Source organism: Oncorhynchus gorbuscha, linkage group LG12, assembly GCF_021184085.1.
Source record: "Oncorhynchus gorbuscha isolate QuinsamMale2020 ecotype Even-year linkage group LG12, OgorEven_v1.0, whole genome shotgun sequence".
NCBI lineage: Eukaryota > Metazoa > Chordata > Actinopteri > Salmoniformes > Salmonidae > Oncorhynchus > Oncorhynchus gorbuscha.
In genome coordinates, this window is record NC_060184.1 from 135,358 (window position 1) to 156,503 (window position 21,146).

Here is a 21,146-nt window from a genome sequence, read left to right on the forward strand (position 1 = left end):
CAGTGTGTGGGTAGAGTCCGGCGGGTGGGTTAGAGTCCGGCGTGTGGGTATAGTCCGGTGTGAGTATAGAATCCAGTGTGTGGGTATAGTCCGGCAGGTGGGTATAGTCTGGCTGGTGGGTATAGTCCAGTGTGTGGGTATAGTCCGGTGGGTGGATATAGTCTGGCTGGTGGGTATAGTCCAGCGGGTGGGTATAGTCCGGCGGGTGGGTATAGTCCAGTGTGTGGGTATAGTCCAGCGGGTGGGTATAGTCCAGTGTGTGGGTATAGTCTGGCTGGTGGGTATAGTCCAGCGGGTGGGTATAGTCCGGCGGGTGGGTATAGTCCAGTGTGTGGGTATAGTCCAGCGTGTGGGTATAGTCCGGCGGGTGGGTATAGTCCATTACATTACATTTACATTTAAGTCATTTAGCAGACGCTCTTATCCAGAGCGACTTACAAATTGGTGCATTCACCTTATGACATCCAGTGGGACAGTCACTTAACAATAGTGCATCTAAAACTTAGGGGGGGTGGGGTGAGAGGGATTACTTAACCTATCCTAGGTATTCCTTAAAGAGGTGGGGTTTCAGGTGTCTCCGGAAGGTGGTGATTGACTCCGCTGTCCTGGCGTCGTGAGGGAGTTTGTTCCACCATTGGGGGGCCAGGGCAGCGAACAGTTTTGACTGGGCTGAGCGGGAGCTGTACTTCCTCAGTGGTAGGGAGGCGAGCAGGCCAGAGGTGGATGAACGCAGTGCCCTTGTTTGGGTGTAGGGCCTGATCAGAGCCTGGAGGTACTGAGGTGCCGTTCCCCTCACAGCTCCGTAGGCAAGCACCATGGTCTTGTAGCGGATGCGAGCTTCAACTGGAAGCCAGTGGAGAGAACGGAGGAGCGGGGTGACGTGAGAGAACTTGGGAAGGTTGAACACCAGACGGGCTGCGCGTTCTGGATGAGTTGAAGGGGTTTAATGGCACAGGCAGGGAGCCCAGCCAACAGCGAGTTGCAGTAATCCAGACGGGAGATGACAAGTGCCTGGATTAGGACCTGCGCCGCTTCCTGTGTGAGGCAGGGTCGTACTCTGCGGATGTTGTAGAGCATGAACCTACAGGAACGGGCCACCGCCTTGATGTTAGTTGAGAACGACAGGGTGTTGTCCAGGATCACGCCAAGGTTCTTGGCGCTCTGGGAGGAGGACACAATGGAGTTGTCAACCGTGATGGCGAGATCATGGAACGGGCAGTCCTTCCCCGGGAGGAAGAGCAGCTCCGTCTTGCCGAGGTTCAGCTTGAGGTGGTGATCCGTCATCCACACTGATATGTCTGCCAGACATGCAGAGATGCGATTCGCCACCTGGTCATCAGAAGGGGGAAAGGAGAAGATTAATTGTGTGTCGTCTGCATAGCAATGATAAGAGAGACCATGTGAGGTTATGACAGAGCCAAGTGACTTGGTGTATAGCGAGAATAGGAGAGGGCCAAGAACAGAGCCCTGGGGGACACCAGTGGTGAGAGCGCGTGGTGAGGAGACAGATTCTCGCCACGCCACCTGGTAGGAGCGACCTGTCAGGTAGGACGCAATCCAGCGTGGGCCGCGCCGGAGATGCCCAACTCGGAGAGGGTGGAGAGGAGGATCTGATGGTTCACAGTATCGAAGGCAGCCGATAGATCTAGAAGGATGAGAGCAGAGGAGAGAGAGTTAGCTTTAGCAGTGCGGAGCGCCTCCGTGATACAGAGGAGAGCAGTCTCAGTTGAATGACTAGTCTTGAAACCTGACTGATTTGGATCAAGAAGGTCATTCAGAGAGAGATAGCGGGAGAGCTGGCCAAGGACAGCACGTTCAAGAGTTTTGGAGAGAAAAGAAAGAAGGGATACTGGTCTGTAATTGTTGACATCGGAGGGATCGAGTGTAGGTTTTTTCAGAAGGGGTGCAACTCTCGCTCTCTTGAAGACGGAAGGGACGTAGCCAACGGTCAGGGATGAGTTGATGAGCGAGGTGAGGTAAGGGAGAAGGTCTCCGGAAATGGTCTGGAGAAGAGAGGAGGGGATAGGGTCAAGCGGGCAGGTTGTTGGGCGGCCGGCCGTCACAAGACGCGAGATTTCATCTGGAGAGAGAGGGGAGAAAGAGGTCAGAGCACAGGGTAGGGCAGTGTGAGCCCAGTGTGTGGGTATAGTCCAGCGTGTGGGTATAGTCCAGCGGGTGGGTATAGTCTGGCTGGTGGGTATAGTCTGGCTGGTGGGTATAGTCTGGCTGGTGGGTATAGTCTGGCGGGTGGGTATAGTCTGGCTGGTGGGTATAGTCTGGCTGGCGGGTATAGTCCAGTGTTTGGGTATAGTCCGGCGGGTGGGTATAGTCCAGCGGGTGGGTATAGTCCAGCGGGTGGGTATAGTCCAGCGGGTGGTTATAGTCCAGTGGGTGGGTATAGTCCAGCGGGTGGGTATAGTCTGGCTGGTGGGTATAGTCTGGCTGGTGGGTATAGTCTGGCGGGTAGGTATAGTCTGGCTGGTGGGTATAGTCCAGTGTGTGGGTATAGTCTGGCGGGTGGGTATAGTCCAGTGTGTGGGTATAGTCCAGTGGGTGGGTATAGTCCGGCGGGTGGGTATAGTCCAGTGGGTGGGTATAGTCCAGTGGGTGGGTATAGTCTGGCGGGTGGGTATAGTCCAGTGGGTGGGTATAGTCTGGCGGGTGGGTATAGTCCAGCAGGTGGGTATAGTCCGGCGGGTGGGTATAGTCCAGTGGGTGGGTATAGTCTGGCGGGTGGGTATAGTCCAGTATTTGGGTATAGTCTGGCGGGTGGGTATAGTCCAGTGGGTGGGTATAGTCTGGCTGGGGGGTATAGTCCAGTGGGTGGGTATAGTGTGGCGGGTGGGTATAGTCCAGTGGGTGGGTATAGTCTGGCTGGGGGGTATAGTCCAGTGGGTGGGTATAGTCCCAGCGGGTGGGTATAGTCCAGTGGCTGGGTATAGTCCAGTGGGTGGGTATAGTCTGGCTGGTGGGTATAGTCCAGTGGGTGGGTATAGTCTGGCTGGTCGGTATAGTCCAGTGGGTGGGTATAGTCCAGTGTGTGGGTATAGTCCAGCGGGTGGGTATAGTCCAGTGGGTTGGTATAGTCCAGTGGGTGGGTATAGTCCAGTGGGTGGGTATAGTCCGGCGGGTGGGTATAGTCCAGCGGGTGGATATAGTCTGGCTGGTGGGTATAGTCCCATGTGTGGGTATAGTCTGGCTGGTGGGTATAGTCCAGTGTGTGGGTATAGTCTGGCTGGTGGGTATAGTCCAGCGGGTGGGTATAGTCCGGTGGGTGTATATAGTCTGGCTGGTGGGTATAGTCCAGTGTGTGGGTATAGTCCGGTGGGTGGATATAGTCTGGCGGGTGGGTATAGTCCAGCGGGTGGGTATAGTCCAGCGGGTGGGTATAGTCCGGTGGGTGGATATAGTCTGGCGGGTGGGTATAGTCCAGCGGGTGGGTATAGTCCGGTGGGTGTATATAGTCTGGCTGGTGGGTATAGTCCAGTGTGTGGGTATAGTCCGGTGGGTGGATATAGTCTGGCTGGTGGGTATAGTCCGGTGGGTGGATATAGTCTGGCGGGTGGGTATAGTCCAGTGTGTGGGTAGAGTCAGTGCAAGAGAGTTAGTTAAAAAAAGGGTCAATGCAAGTTGTCTGGTATTCATTTGATTGGCTATTAGCAGTGTTCTTTGTCAGTCTTATGGTTAGAGGTAAAAGCTTTTCAGGGTCCTGTTGGTTCCAGACTTGGTGCACTGTGACAGCTTGTCGTGCAGAGTAGCAGAGAGTATTTGACAATTTGTTGTGCTCTCCTCCGACACCGCCTCTACAGAGGTCCTGGATGGTAGGGAGTTTGACCCAGGTTATGTACTGGGCGCACTTCCCTCTGTATGATATTCCAGAAAAGGGTCCAGATGTGTAGGAAAGCGATATACATTTTTACTGAGCTCCACTGAAATACAACACTCAGACACCTACACATATGGGGACTAAAGATCAGCTCTTCAACCTGGCTGTGTATGAACTGAATGACAAAGCAAGAGGGTTTTCTCTGCAATTAAACAATCTATTAAATGAGACACACCAAATTAGGATCTGGCTAAAAATATTCTAATCAAAAATTCAACCAACACCACTATATGGCAGTGAAGGTTGGGGTCCACTATATGGCAGTGAAGGGTGGGGTCCACTATATGGCAGTGAAGGGTGGGGTCCACTATATGGCAGTGAAGGTTGGGGTCCACTATATGGCAGTGAAGGGTGGGGTCCACTATATGGCAGTGAAGGTTGGGGTCCACTATATGGCAGTGAAGGGTGGGGTCCACTATATGGCAGTGAAGGTTGGGGTCCACTATATGGCAGTGAAGGGTGGGGTCCACTATATGGCAGTGAAGGTTGGGGTCCACTATATGGCAGTGAAGGGTGGGGTCCACTATATGGCAGTGAAGGCTGGGGTCCACTCTATGGCAGTGGGGTACATTTCCTTAGCTATCGTACTCGAATTCCACTGATTTCAAAACTCGTTCCTCCAGAAAGTGGAAAGAAGCTAGCCCGGCCAGAGCTCCTGTGTTCCTAGCATTCTCCTGGGCTTCTATACCCGGATCCACGACCGGTCTATCGATGTCACTGCATGAAGAGGAATAAACAGACTCACCCCATCGCGACGCCCTCCAAAGGCTAACTCTCTAGCCCTCGCTATCTCCTTGCTTGCTAATTCGGCATGCTAACTGCTAGCTTGTTTAGCCCAGGTCCGCTAACTACTACCTTGTTTACCCCGGCCTGCTAATCTGTTAGCTTGTTAGCACAGGCCTGCTAACTGTCTGCATCGAAGTGGCCCATATGTACTTTCTATCTCTTCCCAATTTTTAAAATGTGTTTATACCTTCCGGAAACCTGCCTCACCCAATGTGATACGGAATTGCTATTATTTTTAATTTTTAGAACACACTCAAGAACCTCCAGAAGCGAACCAGCTAACTAGCTACAAGCTACTTAGTCATTGTTAGTTTTTTTTAACCTGGATAACACTCGCCAGTCCAGACCCCCATCCCCATCCACCGCTGCCCCTGGACTCTGATCACTTGGCTACATAGCTGATGCACGCTGGACTGTCCATTAATCACGGTACTCCATTCTGCTTGTTTGATTTATCTGTCGGCCCCGTTGCCTAGTCAATGCCATTTACCTGCTGTTGTTATGCTAGCTGATTAGCTGTTGTCTCACCCACTGTTTTAGCTAGCTTTCCCAATTCAACACCTGTGATTACTGTATGCCTCGCTGTATGTCTCTCTCAAATGTCAATATGCCTTGTATACTGTTGCTCAGGTTAGTTATCATTGTTTTAGTTCACAGTGGAGCCCCTAGTCCCACTCCTCATACCCCTGATACCTCCTTTGTCCCACCTCCCACATATGCGGTGACCTCACCCATTACAACCAGCATGTCCAGAGATAAAACCTCTCTCATCATCACCCAGTGCCTGGGCTTACCTCCGCCATACCCGCACCCCACCATACCCCTGTCTGCGCATTATGCCCTGAATATATTCTACCATGCTCAGAAACCTGCTCCTCTTATTCTCTGTCCCCAACGCTCTAGGCGACCAGTTTTGATAGCCCTTAGCCGCACCCTCATACTACTCCTTCTCTGTTCCGCGGGTGATGTGGAGGTAAACCCAGGCCCTGCATGTCCCCAGGCACCCTCATTTGTTGACTTCTGTGATCGAAAAAGCCTTGGTTTCATGCATGTCAACATCAGAAGCCTCCTCCCTAAGTTTGTTTTACTCACTGCTTTAGCACACTCTGCTAACCCTGATGTCCTTGCCGTGTCTGAATCCTGGCTCAGGAAGGCCACCAAAAATTCAGAGATTTCCATACCCAACTATAACATCTTCCGTCAAGATAGAACTGCCAAAGGGGGAGGAGTTGCAGTCTACTGCAGAGATAGCCTGCAAAGTAATGTCATACTTTCCAGGTCCATACCCAAACAGTTCGAACTACTAATTCTGAAAATTACTCTCTCCAGAAATAAGTCTCTCACTGTTGCCGCCTGCTACCGACCCCCCCTCAGCTCCCAGCTGTGCCCTGGACACCATTTGTGAATTGATTGCCCCCCCATCTAGCTTCAGAGTTTGTTCTGTTAGGTGACCTAAACTGGGATATGCTTAACACCCCGGCAGTCCTACAATCTAAGGTAGATACCCTCAATCTCACACAAATCATCAAGGAACCCACCAGGTACAACCCTAACTCTGTAAGCAAGGGCACCCTCATAGACGTCATCCTGACCAACTGGCCCTCCAAATACACCTCCGCTGTCTTCAACCAGGATCTCAGCGACCACTGCCTCATTGCCTGTATCCGCTACGGTGCCGCAGTCAAACGACCACCCCTCATCACTGTCAAACATTCCCTAAAACACTTCTGTGAGCAGGCCTTTCTAATCGACCTGGCCCGGGTATCCTGGAAGGATATTGACCTCATCCCGTCAGTTGAGGATGCCTGGTCATTCTTTAAGAGTAACTTCCTCACCATTTTAGATAAGCATGCTCCATTCAAAAAATGCAGAACTAAGAACAGATACAGCCCTTGGTTCACTCCAGACCTGACTGCCCTCGACCAGCAAAAAAACATCCTGTGGCGGACTGCAATAGTATCGAACAGTCCCCGCGATATGCAACTGTTCAGGGAAGTCAGGAACCAATACACGCAGTCAGTCAGGAAAGCTAAGGCCAGCTTCTTCAGGCAGAAGTTTGCATCCTGTAGCTCCAACTCCAAAATGTTCTGGGACACTGTGAAGTCCATGGAGAACAAGAGCACCTCCTCCCAGCTGCCCACTGCACTGAGGCTAGGGAACACGGTCACAACCGACAAATCCATGATTATCGAAAACTTCAACAAGCATTTCTCAACGGCTAGCCAGGCCTTCCGCCTGGCCACTCCTACCTCGGAAAACAGCTCCGGCCCCCCCGCAGCCCTTCGCCCAAGCCTCTCCAGGTTCTCCTTTACCCAAATCCAGATAACGGATGTTCTGAAAGAGCTGCAAAACCTGGACCCGTATAAATCAGCTGGGCTTGACAATCTGGACCCTCTATTTCTGAAACTATCCGCCGCCAGTGTCGCAACCCCTATTGCCAGCCTGTTCAACCTCTCTTTCATATCGTCTGAGATCCCCAAGGATTGGAAAGCTGCTGCAGTCATCCCCCTCTTCAAAGGGGGAGACACCCTGGACCCAAACTGTTACAGACCTATATCCATTCTGCCCTGCCTATCTAAGGTCTTCGAAAGCCAAGTCAACAAACAGGTCACTGACCATCTCGAATCCCACCGTACCTTCTCCGCTATGCAATCTGGTTTCCGAGCCGGTCACGGGTGCACCTCAGCCACACTCAAGGTACTAAACGACATCATAACCGCCATCGATAAAAGACAGTACTGTGCAGCCGTCTTCATCGACCTTGCCAAGGCTTTCGACTCTGTCAATCACCAGATTCTTATCGGCAGACTCAGTAGCCTCGGTTTTTCGGATGACTGCCTTGCCTGGTTCACCAATTACTTTGCAGACAGAGTTCAGTATGTCAAATCGGAGGGCATGCTGTCCGGTCCTCTGGCAGTTTCTATGGGGGTGCCACAGGGTTCAATTCTCGGGCCGACTCTTTTCTCTGTATATATCAATGATGTTGGTCTTGCTGCGGGCAATTCCCTGATCCACCTCTACGCAGACGTCACCATTCTATATACTTTCGGCCCGTCATTGGACACTGTGCTATCTAACCTCCAAACGAGCTTCAATGCCATACAACACTCCTTCAGTGGCCTCCAACTGCTCTTAAACGCTAGTAAAACCAAATGCATGCTTTTCAACCGATCGCTGCCTGCACCCGCATGCCCGACTAGCATCACCACACTGGATGGTTCCGACCTTGAATATGTGGACACCTATAAGTACCTAGGTGTCTGGCTAGACTGCAAACTCTCCTTCCAGACCCATATCAAACATCTCCAATCGAAAATCAAATCAAGAGTCGGCTTTCTATTCCGCAACAAAGCCTCCTTCACTCACGCTGCCAAGCTTACCCTAGTAAAACTGACTATCCTACCGATCCTCGACTTCGGCGATGTCATCTACAAAATCGCTTCCAACACTCTACTCAGCAAACTGGATGCAGTTTATCACAGTGCCATCAGTTTTGTCACTAAAGCACCTTATACTACCCACCACTGCGACTTGTATGCTCTAGTCGGCTGGCCCTCGCTACATATTCGTCGCCAGACCCACTGGCTCCAGGTCATCTACAAGGCCATGCTAGGTAAAGCTCCGCCTTATCTCAGTTCACTGGTCACGATGGCAACATCTATCCGTAGCAAGCGCTACAGCAGGTGTATCTCACTGATCATCCCTAAAGCCAACACCTCATTCGGCCGCCTTTCGTTCCAGTACTCTGCTGCCTGTGACTGGAACGAATTGCAAAAGTCGCTGAAGTTGGAGACTTTTATCTCCCTCACCAACTTCAAACATCAGCTATCTGAGCAGCTAACCGATCGCTGCAGCTGTACATAATCTATTGGTAAATAGCCCACCCATTTTCACCTACCTCATCCCCACTGTTTTTATTTATTTACTTTTCTGCTCTTTTGCACACCAATATCTCTACCTGTACATGATCATCTGATCATTTATCACTCCATTGTTAATCTGCAATATTGTAATTATTCCCCTACCTCCTCTTGCCTTTTGCACACATTGTATATAGACTCCCCTTTTTTTCTACTGTGATATTGACTTGTTAATTGTTTATTCCATGTGTAACTCTGTGTTGTCTGTCCACACTACTATGCTTTATCTTGGCCAGGTCGCAGTTGCAAATGAGAACTTGTTCTCAACTAGCCTACCTGTTTAAATAAAGGTGAAATAAAAAATAAAATAAAACTTATGCAGTTTTTCTACAAGATGCGTTTAAAAAACGCCACATTAGACAGGATTACCTAGACATACAGACCAGCTCAAATAGACAGAAGGGTGCGGTATGGTAGACCAATCCAAACTCATCTTTCGGCATGTCCAGCCCACTCATTATCTCAGCCAATCATGGTTAGCGGGAAGGTTGCTGACTTTTTTAATTGCTAAGCTAACTAGGCTCATAATTTAACAATTGTATTAGTATTTACAGATGGCATACAAGTTTGTTATTAAGGCACATGAAAGTTGATGGTAACTTATTTACTGTTAATGGTACTCCCACTTGCCATACTCAACTGTGGTTTCTCCTCCTCTCCTCTTTCTCCTCTCTTCCTCTCCTTCCCTCCTCTCCTTCTCTCCCCTCCTATTTTCCTTCCCCCCTATCCTGTCTCCTCTCTTCCTCTCCTCTTATCTGCTTCCATCCTCTCCTCTTTCTCCCCCCTCCGTTCCTTCCCTCCTCTCCTAAGTCTCCTCTCTTCCTCTCGTTTCCTTCCCTCTCCACATCTCCTTCCCTCCTTTCCTAATCTTCTATTTCTCCTCTCATCCCCTCTCCTTCCCTCCTCTCTTCTTTCTCCTCTCATCTCCTTCACTCCTCTCCTCTTTCTCCTCTCTTCTCTCATCTCCTTCACTCCTCTCATCCTCTCCTTTCCTTCCCTCCTCTCCCTCTCTCTCTCTCCTCATATCCTTCCCTCCTCTCATCTCCTTCCCTCCTCCTCTCCTGTCTCTCCTCTCATTTCATCTCCTCATCTCCTTCACTCCTCTCCTCTCTTTCTCCCCTCTCCTTCCCTCCTCTCCTATTTCTCCTCTTACTCTCCTCTCCTTCCCTCCTCTCATCTCATCTTTCTCCCGTCTCCCCCTCCCCCTCTTTCTCCCCTCTCCTTCCCTCCTCTCCTATTTCTCCTCTTACTCTCCTCTCCTATTTCTCCTCTTACTCTCCTCTCCTTCCCTCCTCTCCTATTTCTCCCCTCCTTCCCTCTTTCCTCCTGTCCTTCCCACCTCTCCTATTTATCCTCTCTTCTTCTCCTCCCACTCTACTTTTTGTTCTATGTTCAATCCCCCTGCTCTCTACATTCCTACCTGGTGGTTAGACATCAGTCCGGCAAACGTTCACACACACACACACACACACACACACACACACACACACACACACACACACACACACACACACACACACACACACACACACACACACACACACACACACACACACACACACACACACACACACACACACACACACACACTTCCTTTCTCTCTCATATGTACACACCGATATGACAAATAATATAAACAACCAGAGAGCCATATGGAAAGCTCGTCTGAGTTCAGACAGGCTCTTATTGGTGTTGTAATATAGCTGAGTTCAGACAGGCTCTTATTGGTGTTGTAATATAGCTGAGTTCAGACAGGCTCTTATTGGTGTTGTAATATAGCTGAGTTCAGACAGGCTCTTATTGGTGTTGTAATATAGCTGAGTTCAGACAGGCTCTTATTGGTGTTGTAATATAGCTGAGTTCAGACAGGCTCTTATTGGTGTTGTAATATAGCTGAGTTCAGACTGGCTCTTATTGGTGTTGTAATATAGCTGAGTTCAGACTGGCTCTTATTGGTGTTGTAATATAGCTGAGTTCAGACTGGCTCTTATTGGTGTTGTAATATAGCTGAGTTCAGACAGGCTCTTATTGGTGTTGTAATATAGCTGAGTTCAGACTGGCTCTTATTGGTGTTGTAATATAGCTGAGTTCAGACTGGCTCTTATTGGTGTTGTAATATAGCTGAGTTCAGACTGGCTCTTATTGGTGTTGTAATATAGCTGAGTTCAGACAGGCTCTTATTGGTGTTGTAATATAGCTGAGTTCAGACAGGCTCTTATTGGTGTTGTAATATAGCTGAGTTCAGACTGGCTCTTATTGGTGTTGTAATATAGCTGAGTTCAGACAGGCTCTTATTGGTGTTGTAATATAGCTGAGTTCAGACAGGCTCTTATTGGTGTTGTAATATAACTGAGTTCAGACAGGCTCTTATTGGTGTTGTAATATAGCTGAGTTCAGACAGGCTCTTATTGGTGTTGTAATATAGCTGAGTTCAGACAGGCTCTTATTGGTGTTGTAATATAGCTGAGTTCAGACAGGCTCTTATTGGTGTTGTAATATAGCTGAGTTCAGACAGGCTCTTATTGGGTGGCGTGGGCTTCTAGAACCATATTTAAGAAGAATAATGCCAGCAGGGTAAAGGGTGGTTGATGCATGCGTACCAAGTCGTTGTGGGTGGGTGGGGGGGTGTGGGTGGGGGTTGGGGAGGGTTCGAGTTAACCATGTAATGCTCCTATTAGAAGCTTTAGTTAAAATGGCATTTCATCAGGCAGCTGACAAGTCAGTTATTTCTCTCTCTCCCTCCGTCTCTCCCTCGCTCCCTCCGGCTCAGTGACAGTAGCCTTAGGCCTGAGATAAAGAGGCGGCACACCACACACACACTCACACACTCACTTACACACTCACTCACATACACACTCACACAAACAGACACTCAAATACACACACACACACACTCTCACACACATTCACACACACACTCACACTCAAACACACATGGCAGAAGAGAAGTGACATCCTGTCAAAACAATAGTTTAGTACAACACCAATAAGAGCCTGTCTGAACTCAGCTATATTACAACACCAATAAGAGCCTGTCTGAACTCAGCTATATTACAACACCAATAAGAGCCTGTCTGAACTCAGCTATATTACAACACCAATAAGAGCCTGTCTGAACTCAGCTATATTACAACACCAATAAGAGCCTGTCTGAACTCAGCTATATTACAACACCAATAAGAGCCTGTCTGAACTCAGCTATATTACAACACCAATAAGAGCCTGTCTGAACTCAGCTATATTACAACACCAATAAGAGCCTGTCTGAACTCGGTATATTTCAACACCAATAAGAGCCTGTCTGAACTCAGCTATATTACAACACCAATAAGAGCCAGTCTGAACTCAGCTATATTACAACACCAATAAGAGCCTGTCTGAACTCAGCTATATTACAACACCAATAAGAGCCTGTCTGAACTCAGCTATATTACAACACCAATAAGAGCCTGTCTGAACTCAGCTATATTACAACACCAATAAGAGCCTGTCTGAACTCAGCTATATTACAACACCAATAAGAGCCAGTCTGAACTCAGCTATATTACAACACCAATAAGAGCCTGTCTGAACTCAGCTATATTACAACACCAATACAAGCGTGTCTGAACTCACACCAGCTTTCCATGTGGCTCTCTGGCTGTTTACATTATTTTGTCATTTCTGCGTGTGGATTTTTTATTTGGTTTTAGTGGATTTTTAACAGGTTAGAAAGGATGCACCTTAAAATGCACAAAAACAAAATGTTATATTGCCAGAGTTTTGGTTGAACACGCATTTTATTTTGGAATGTACTGAAAAAAAACATGTATACATAGGTTTACAAAATGTATGAAATATTTGAAATGTTTTTAAATCATTTGTTTGAGGTAGAAGGAAAAGAAAGGGAAAGAAACACTTATTTAATGGTGTGAATGTCCACCCTCACGAGACAGAGACATTGGCTAAGATTTAAATGTCATATGTAACACTGATCAATTAAATCAAATCAAATCAAATCAAATCAAATGTATTTATATAGCCCTTCGTACATCAGCTGATATCTCAAAGTGCTGTACAGAAACCCAGCCTAAAACCCCAAACAGCAAACAATGCAGGTGTAAAAGCACGGTGGCTAGGAAAAACTCCCTAGAAAGGCCAAAACCTAAAAAATTACACAGAAGTTTATAATTTATCAAATGTAAATATAATTTATCAACTGTGATTCGAACCATGGGGGAGAGAGAGATAGAGGGCACTGCCTCTGAAGGAGGGAAGCCTGTCTAATGTATTTTACAATGACTTTATGAGATAAAAGAGATATTACGGGTAGTAATTCAAATTATTATTTTTTTACACAATCACAATGTGAGTTGTGTAAAAAAGTCGGGAGTTACCAGTCCCCTGGGGCCTTTTGGTTGAATATGTAAGTTGACTTTGTTCACATGCCTGCCCCTAAAAGGAAGGAATACTGTCAACCATTATCAACAAGTCGGTTGGAGTATACACCTCGAGTGAAATATAGAAGTATATCAAATGATATATGAATGAGAGTATGGCTGTGTGCTTTGTTAATTTCTGTTGTTTGTTTTGATACAAATCTCACCAGATTGGGTCTGCTGTATGGTCAGGATGTCTCCCTAAGGACTGGCACTCTAACGCCCTGACCCTATATTTTTTCATTGAGATCAATGGTATGATAAGGGAGTTTTAGCCAATTTGGAAAATGGTTTCAACAGTGTGTTTTTATGCTCTTTGACATTTGTCTAGAAATTTTGGTATTAAGAAAATTGGGAATGTAATAATTTGTCATACGGTGAATAGATGGTCTGGCTTTTCATAATCAGAAATGTCTTAAATTGTTGTTTTGCTCTGTTTTCTCTCGAGTCATGGTGAAGGTGACCACAGATGGTGTCTTGATGCATGGAATGGATCATTTGTCCAAGAACAATGTGAACCTCAACCTCAACCCCAACCTAACCAGCTGAAGAATAACGACAAAGGCGTTCACTATGACATTGTTTCGCACCACTTCTACCTGAGACCTGAGTCCGAGCCAGAAACCTGTACACAGCATCCAGTCGCAGCTATCAACTGCTTTTTCTTTCATGCCGTGGCTCGACGACTCATTGCGAGCTCACAGAACAGGGCTCCGGGCAGCCGAGCGGAAATGGAGGAAAACTCGCCTCCCTGCGGACCTGGCATCCTTTCACTCCCTCCTCTCTACATTTTCCTCCTCTGTCTCTGCTGCTAAAGCCACTTTCTACCACTCTAAATTCCAAGCATCTGCCTCTAACCCTAGGAAGCTCTTTGCCACCTTCTCCTCCCTCCTGAATCCTCCTCCCCCTCCTCCCTCTCTGCAGATGACTTCGTCAACCATTTTGAAAAGAAGGTCGACGACATCCGATCCTCGTTTGCTAAGTCAAACGACACCGCTGGTTCTGCTCACACTGCCCTACCCTGTGCTCTGACCTCTTTCTCCCTTCTCTCTCCAGATGAAATCTCGCGTCTTGTGACGGCCGGCCGCCCAACAACCTGCCCGCTTGACCCTATCCCCTCCTCTCTTCTCCAGACCATTTCCGGAGACCTTCTCCCTTACCTCACCTCGCTCATCAACTCATCCCTGACCGCTGGCTACGTCCCTTCCGTCTTCAAGAGAGCGAGAGTTGCACCCCTTCTGAAAAAACCTACACTCGATCCCTCCGATGTCAACAACTACAGACCAGTATCCCTTCTTTCTTTTCTCTCCAAAACTCTTGAACGTGCCGTCCTTGGCCAGCTCTCCTGCTATCTCTCTCTGAATGACCTTCTTGATCCAAATCAGTCAGGTTTCAAGACTAGTCATTCAACTGAGACTGCTTTCCTCTGTATCGCGGAGGCGCTCCGCACTGCTAAAGCTAACTCTCTCTCCTCTGCTCTCATCCTTCTAGACCTATCGGCTGCCTTCGATACTGTGAACAATCAGATCCTCCTCTCCACCCTCTCCGAGTTGGGCATCTCCGGCGCGGCCCACGCTTGGATTGCGTCCTACCTGACAAGTCGCTCTTACCAGGTGGCGTGGCGAGAATCTGTCTCCTCACCACGCGCTCTCACCACTGGTGTCCCCCAGGGCTCTGTTCTAGGCCCTCTCCTATTCTCGCTATACACCAAGTCACTTGGCTCTGTCATAACCTCACATGGTCTCTCCTATCATTGCTATGCAGACGACACACAATTAATCTTCTCCTTTCCCCCTTCTGATGACCAGGTGGCGAATCGTATCTCTGCATGTCTTGCAGACATATCAGTGTGGATGACGGATCACCACCTCAAGCTGAACCTCGGCAAGACGGAGCTGCTCTTCCTCCCGGGGAAGGACCGCCCGTTCCATGATCTCGCCATCACGGTTGACAACTCCATTGTGTCCTCCTCCCAGAGCGCTAAGAACCTTGGCATGATCCTGGACAACACCCTGTCGTTCTCAACTAACATCAAGGCGGTGGCCCGTTCCTGTAGGTTCATGCTCTACAACATCCGCAGAGTACGACCCTGCCTCACACAGGAAGCGGCGCAGGTCCTAATCCAGGCACTTGTCATCTCCCGTCTGGATTACTGCAACTCACTGTTGGCTGGGCTCCCTGCCTGTGCCATTAAACCCCTACAACTCATCCAGAACGCCGCAGCCTGTCTGGTGTTCAACCTTCCCAAGTTCTCTCACGTCACCCCGCTCCTCCGCTCTCTCCACTGGCTTCCAGTTGAAGCTCGCATCCGCTACAAGACCATGGTGCTTGCCTACGGAGCTGTGAGGGGAACGGCACCTCAGTACCTCCAGGCTCTGATCAGGCCCTACACCCAAACAAGGGCACTGCGTTCATCCACCTCTGGCCTGCTCGCCTCCCTACCACTGAGGAAGTACAGTTCCCGCTCAGCCCAGTCAAAACTGTTCGCTGCTCTGGCCCCCCAATGGTGGAACAAACTCCCTCATGACGCCAGGACAGCGGAGTCAATCACCACCTTCCGGAGACACCTGAAACCCCACCTCTTTAAGAAATACCTAGGATAGGATAAGTAATCCCTCTCACCCCCCCCTTTAAGATTTAGATGCACTATTGTAAAGTGACCGTTCCACTGGATGTCATAAGGTGAATGCACCAATTTGTAAGTCGCTCTGGATAAGAGCGTCTGCTAAATGACTTAAATGTAAAATGTAAATGTAATGCCTTTTTCTCTCAGGAGTGCGACATGAGTCCACATGTAGTGAGCATAGGGAGAGGTCAATTCCAAACTTCTCTCATGTTGCTTGTATACTGGTTGACAAATGGACAAGACATAATGGGTGGTAGAGGTGGTGGCAGCCCAGGTGAGACATTGAAATTGGGACAATATCAAGGGCCATCAACTGTGACAGGTATGAGTTACCCATGAGCTGTTGGAAAGATGAACTGTGACCCTATAGTAGCTACCTGCCATGTTGTATAGTGAATGAATAGTAGCTACCTGCCATGTTGTATAGTGAATGAATAGAAGCTACCTGCCATGTTGTATAGTGAATGAATAGTAGCTACCTGCCATGTTGTATAGTGAATGAATAGTAGCTACCTGCCATGTTGTATAGTGAATGAATAGAAGCTACCTGCCATGTTGTATAGTGAATGAATAGAAGCTACCTACCATGTTGTATAGTGAATGAATAGTAGCTACCTGCCATGTTGTATAGTGAATGAATAGTATAATCTCCTATGGTACTTAGTGAATGAATAGTAGCTACCTGCCATGTTGTATAGTGAATGAATAGTATAATCTCCTATGGTACTTAGTGAATAAATAGTAGCTACCTGCCATGTTGTATAGTGAATGAATAGTAGCTACCTGCCATGTTGTATAGTGAATAAATAGAAGCTACCTGCCATGTTGTATAGTGAATGAATAGTAGCTACCTGCCATGTTGTATAGTGAATGAATAGTATAATCTCCTATGGTACTTAGTGAATAAATAGAAGCTACCTGCCATGTTGTATAGTGAATGAATAGAAGCTACCTGCCATGTTGTATAGTGAATGAATAGTAGCTACCTGCCATGTTGTATAGTGAATGAATAGTAGCTACATGCCATGTTGTATAGTGAATGAATAGTATAATCTCCTATGGTACTTAGTGAATAAATAGAAGCTACCTGCCATGTTGTATAGTGAATGAATAGTAGCTACCTGCCATGTTGTATAGTGAATGAATAGTAGCTACCTGCCATGTTGTATAGTGAATGAATAGTAGCTACCTGCCATGTTGTATAGTGAATGAATAGTAGCTACCTGCCATGTTGTATAGTGAATGAATAGTATAATCTCCTATGGTACTTAGTGAATGAATAGTAGCTACCTGCCATGTTGTATAGTGAATGAATAGTAGCTACCTGCCATGTTGTATAGTGAATGAATAGTAGCTACCTGCCATGTTGTATAGTGAATGAATAGTATAATCTCCTATGGTACTTAGTGAATGAATAGTAGCTACCTGCCATGTTGTATAGTGAATGAATAGTAGCTACCTGCCATGTTGTATAGTGAATGAATAGTAGCTACCTACCATGTTGTATAGTGAATGAATAGTAGCTACCTGCCATGTTGTATAGTGAATGAATAGTAGCTACCTACCATGTTGTATAGTGAATGAATAGTAGCTACCTGCCATGTTGTATAGTGAATGAATAGTAGCTACCTGCCATGTTGTATAGTGAATGAATAGTAGCTACCTGCCATGTTGTATAGTGAATGAATAGTAGCTACCTGCCATGTTGTATAGTGAATGAATAGTAGCTACCTGCCATGTTGTATAGTGAATGAATAGTAGCTACCTGCCATGTTGTATAGTGAATGAATAGTAGCTACCTGCCATGTTGTATAGTGAATGAATAGTAGCTACCTGCCATGTTGTATAGTGAATGAATAGTAGCTACCTGCCATGTTGTATAGTGAATGAATAGTAGCTACCTGCCATGTTGTATGTAATGTAATGTAATGTATAATGTTAGGGAGCAGCTTATTGATGTCCTGATGCAGCTTATTGATGTCCTGATGCAGGTTTATAATGTTAGGGAGCAGATTATTGATGTCCTGATGCAGGGTTATAATGTTAGGGAGCAGATTATTGATGTCCTGATGCAGGTTTATAATGTTAGGGAGCAGCTTATTGATGTCCTGATGCAGGGTTATAATGTTAGGGAGCAGATTATTGATGTCCTGATGCAGGTTTATAATGTTAGGGAGCAGTTTATTGATGTCCTGATGCAGCTTATTGATGTCCTGATGCAGGTTATTGATGTCCTGATGCTGGTTTATAATGTTAGGGAGCAGCTTATTGATGTCCTGATGCAGGTTTATAATGTCTGGGAGCAGCTTATTGATGTCCTGATGCAGGTTATTGATGTCCTGATGCTGGTTTATAATGTTAGGGAGCAGATTATTGATGTCCTGATGCAGGTTTATAATGTTAGGGAGCAGTTTATTGATGTCCTGATGCAGCTTATTGATGTCCTGATACAGGTTATTGATGTCCTGATGCTGGTTTATAATGTTAGGGAGCAGCTTATTGATGTCCTGATGCAGGTTTATAATGTCTGGGAGCAGCTTATTGATGTCCTGATGCAGGTTATTGATGTCCTGATGCTGGTTTATAATGTTAGGGAGCAGCTTATTGATGTACTGATGCTGGTTTATAATGTTAGGGAGCAGATTATTGATTTCCTGATGCTGGTTTATAATGTTATGGAGCAGATTATTGATGTCCTGATGCAGGTTATTGATGTCCTGATGCTGGTTTATAATGTTAGGGAGCAGATTATTGATGTCCTGATGCTGGTTTAAAATGTTAGGGAGCAGATTATTGATGTCCTGATGCTGGTTTATAATGTTAGGGAGCAGCTTATTGATGTCCTGATGCAGGTTTATAATGTCTGGGAGCAGCTTATTGATGTCCTGATGCAGGTTATTGATGTCCTGATGCTGGTTTATAATGTTAGGGAGCAGATTATTGATGTCCTGATGCTGGTTTATAATGTTATGGAGCAGATTATTGATGTCCTGATACAGGTTATTGATGTCCTGATGCTGGTTTATAATGTTAGGGAGCAGATTATTGATGTCCTGATGCTGGTTTATAATGTTAGGGAGCAGATTATTGATGTCCTGATGCAGGTTTATAATGTCTGGGAGCAGATTATTGATGTCCTGATGCAGGTTATTGATGTCCTGATGCTGGTTTATAATGTTAGGGAGCAGTTTATTGATGTCCTGATGCAGGTTATTGATGTCCTGATGCAGGTTTATAATGTTATGGAGCAGATTATTGATGTCCTGATGCAGGTTTATAATGTTAGGGAGCAGATTATTGATGTCCTGATGCAGGTTTATAATGTTAGGGAGCAGATTATTGATGTCCTGATGCAGTTTATTGATGTCCTGATGCAGGTTATTGATGTCCTGATGCAGGTTTATCATGTTAGGGAGAAGATTATTGATGTCCTGATGCAGGTTATTGATGTCTGGGAGCAGTTTATTGATGTCCTGATGCAGGTTTATAATGTCTGGGAGCAGTTTATTGATGTCCTGATGCAGGTTTATAATGTCTGGGAGCAGATTATTGATGTCCTGATGCAGATTATTGATGTCCTGATGCTGGTTTATAATGTTAGGGAGCAGCTTATTGATGTCCTGATGCAGGTTATTGATGTCCTGATGCTGGTTTATAATGTTAGGGAGCAGCTTATTGATGTCCTGATGCAGGTTTATAATGTTAGGGAGCAGATTATTGATGTCCTGATGCAGGTTTATAATGTTAGGGAGCAGATTATTGATGTCCTGATGCAGGTTTATAATGTTAGGGAGCAACTTATTGATGTCCTGATGCAGGTTATTGATGTCCTGATGCAGGTTATTGATGTCCTGATGCAGGTTTATAATGTTATGGAGCAGATTATTGATGTCCTGATGCAGATTTATAATGTTAGGGAGCAGATTATTGATGTCCTGATGCGGGTTTATAATGTTAGGGAGCAGTTTATTGATGTCCTGATGCAGGTTTATAATGTTTGGGAGCAGATTATTGATGTCCTGATGCAGGTTTATAATGTCTGGGATCAGATTATTGATGTCCTGATGCAGATTATTGATGTCCTGATGCTGGTTTATAATGTTAGGGAGCAGCTTATTGATGTCCTGATGCAGGTTATTGATGTCCTGATGCTGGTTTATAATGTTAGGGAGCAACTTATTGATGTCCTGATGCAGGTTTATAATGTCTGGGAGCAGTTTATTGATGTCCTGATGCAGGTTTATAATGTTAGGGAGCAGATTATTGATGTCCTGATGCAGGTTTATAATGTCTGGGAGCAGATTATTGATGTCCTGATGCAGGTTTATAATGTCTGGGAGCAGATTATTGATGTCCTGATGCAGATTATTGATGTCCTGATGCTGGTTTATAATGTTAGGGAGCAGTTTATTGATGTCCTGATGCAGGTTATTGATGTCCTGATGCTGGTTTATAATGTTAGGGAGCAGTTTATTGATGTCCTGATGCAGATTATTGATGTCCTGATGCAGATTATTGATGTCCTGATGCAGGTTTATAATGTTATGGAGCAGATTATTGATGTCCTGATGCAGGTTTATAATGTTAGGGAGCAGATTATTGATGTCCTGATGCAGGTTTATAATGTTAGGGAGCAGATTATTGATGTCCTGATGCAGGTTTATAATGTTAGGGAGCAGATTATTGATGTCCTGATGCAGGTCTATAATGTTAGGGAGCAGACTATTGATGTCCTGATGCAGGTTATTGATGTCCTGATGCAGGTTTATAATGTTAGGGAGCAGACTATTGATGTCCTGATGCAGGTTATTGATGTCCTGATGCAGGTTTATAATGTTAGGGAGCAGATTATTGATGTCCTGATGCAGGTTTATAATGTTAGGGAGCAGACTATTGATGTCCTGATGCAGGTTATTGATGTCCTGATGCAGGGTTATAATGTTAGGGAGCAGATTATTGATGTCCTGATGCAGGTTTATAATGTTAGGGAGCAGATTATTGATGTCCTGATGCAGGTTTATAATGTTAGGGAGCAGATTATTGATGTCCTGATGCAGGTTTATAATGTTAGGGAGCAGATTATTGATGTCCTGATGCAGTTTTATAATGTTAGTGAGCAGATTATTGATGTCCTGATGCAGGTTTATAATGTTAGGGAGCAGATTATTGATGTCCTGATGCAGGTTTATAATGTTAGGGAGCAATTTATTGATGTCCTGATGCAGATTATTGATGTCCTGATGCAGATTATTGATGTCCTGATGCAGGTTATTGATGTCCTGATGCAGGTTTATAATGTTTGGGAGCAGATTATTGATGTCCTGATGCAGGTTTATAATGTTAGGGAGCAGTTTATTGATGTCCTGATGCAGATTATTGATGTCCTGATGCAGGTTTATAATGTTAGGGAGCAGATTATTGATGTCCTGATGCAGGTTTATAATGTTAGGGAGCAGATAATTGATGTCCTGATGCAGGTTTATATTGTTAGGGAGCAGATTATTGATGTC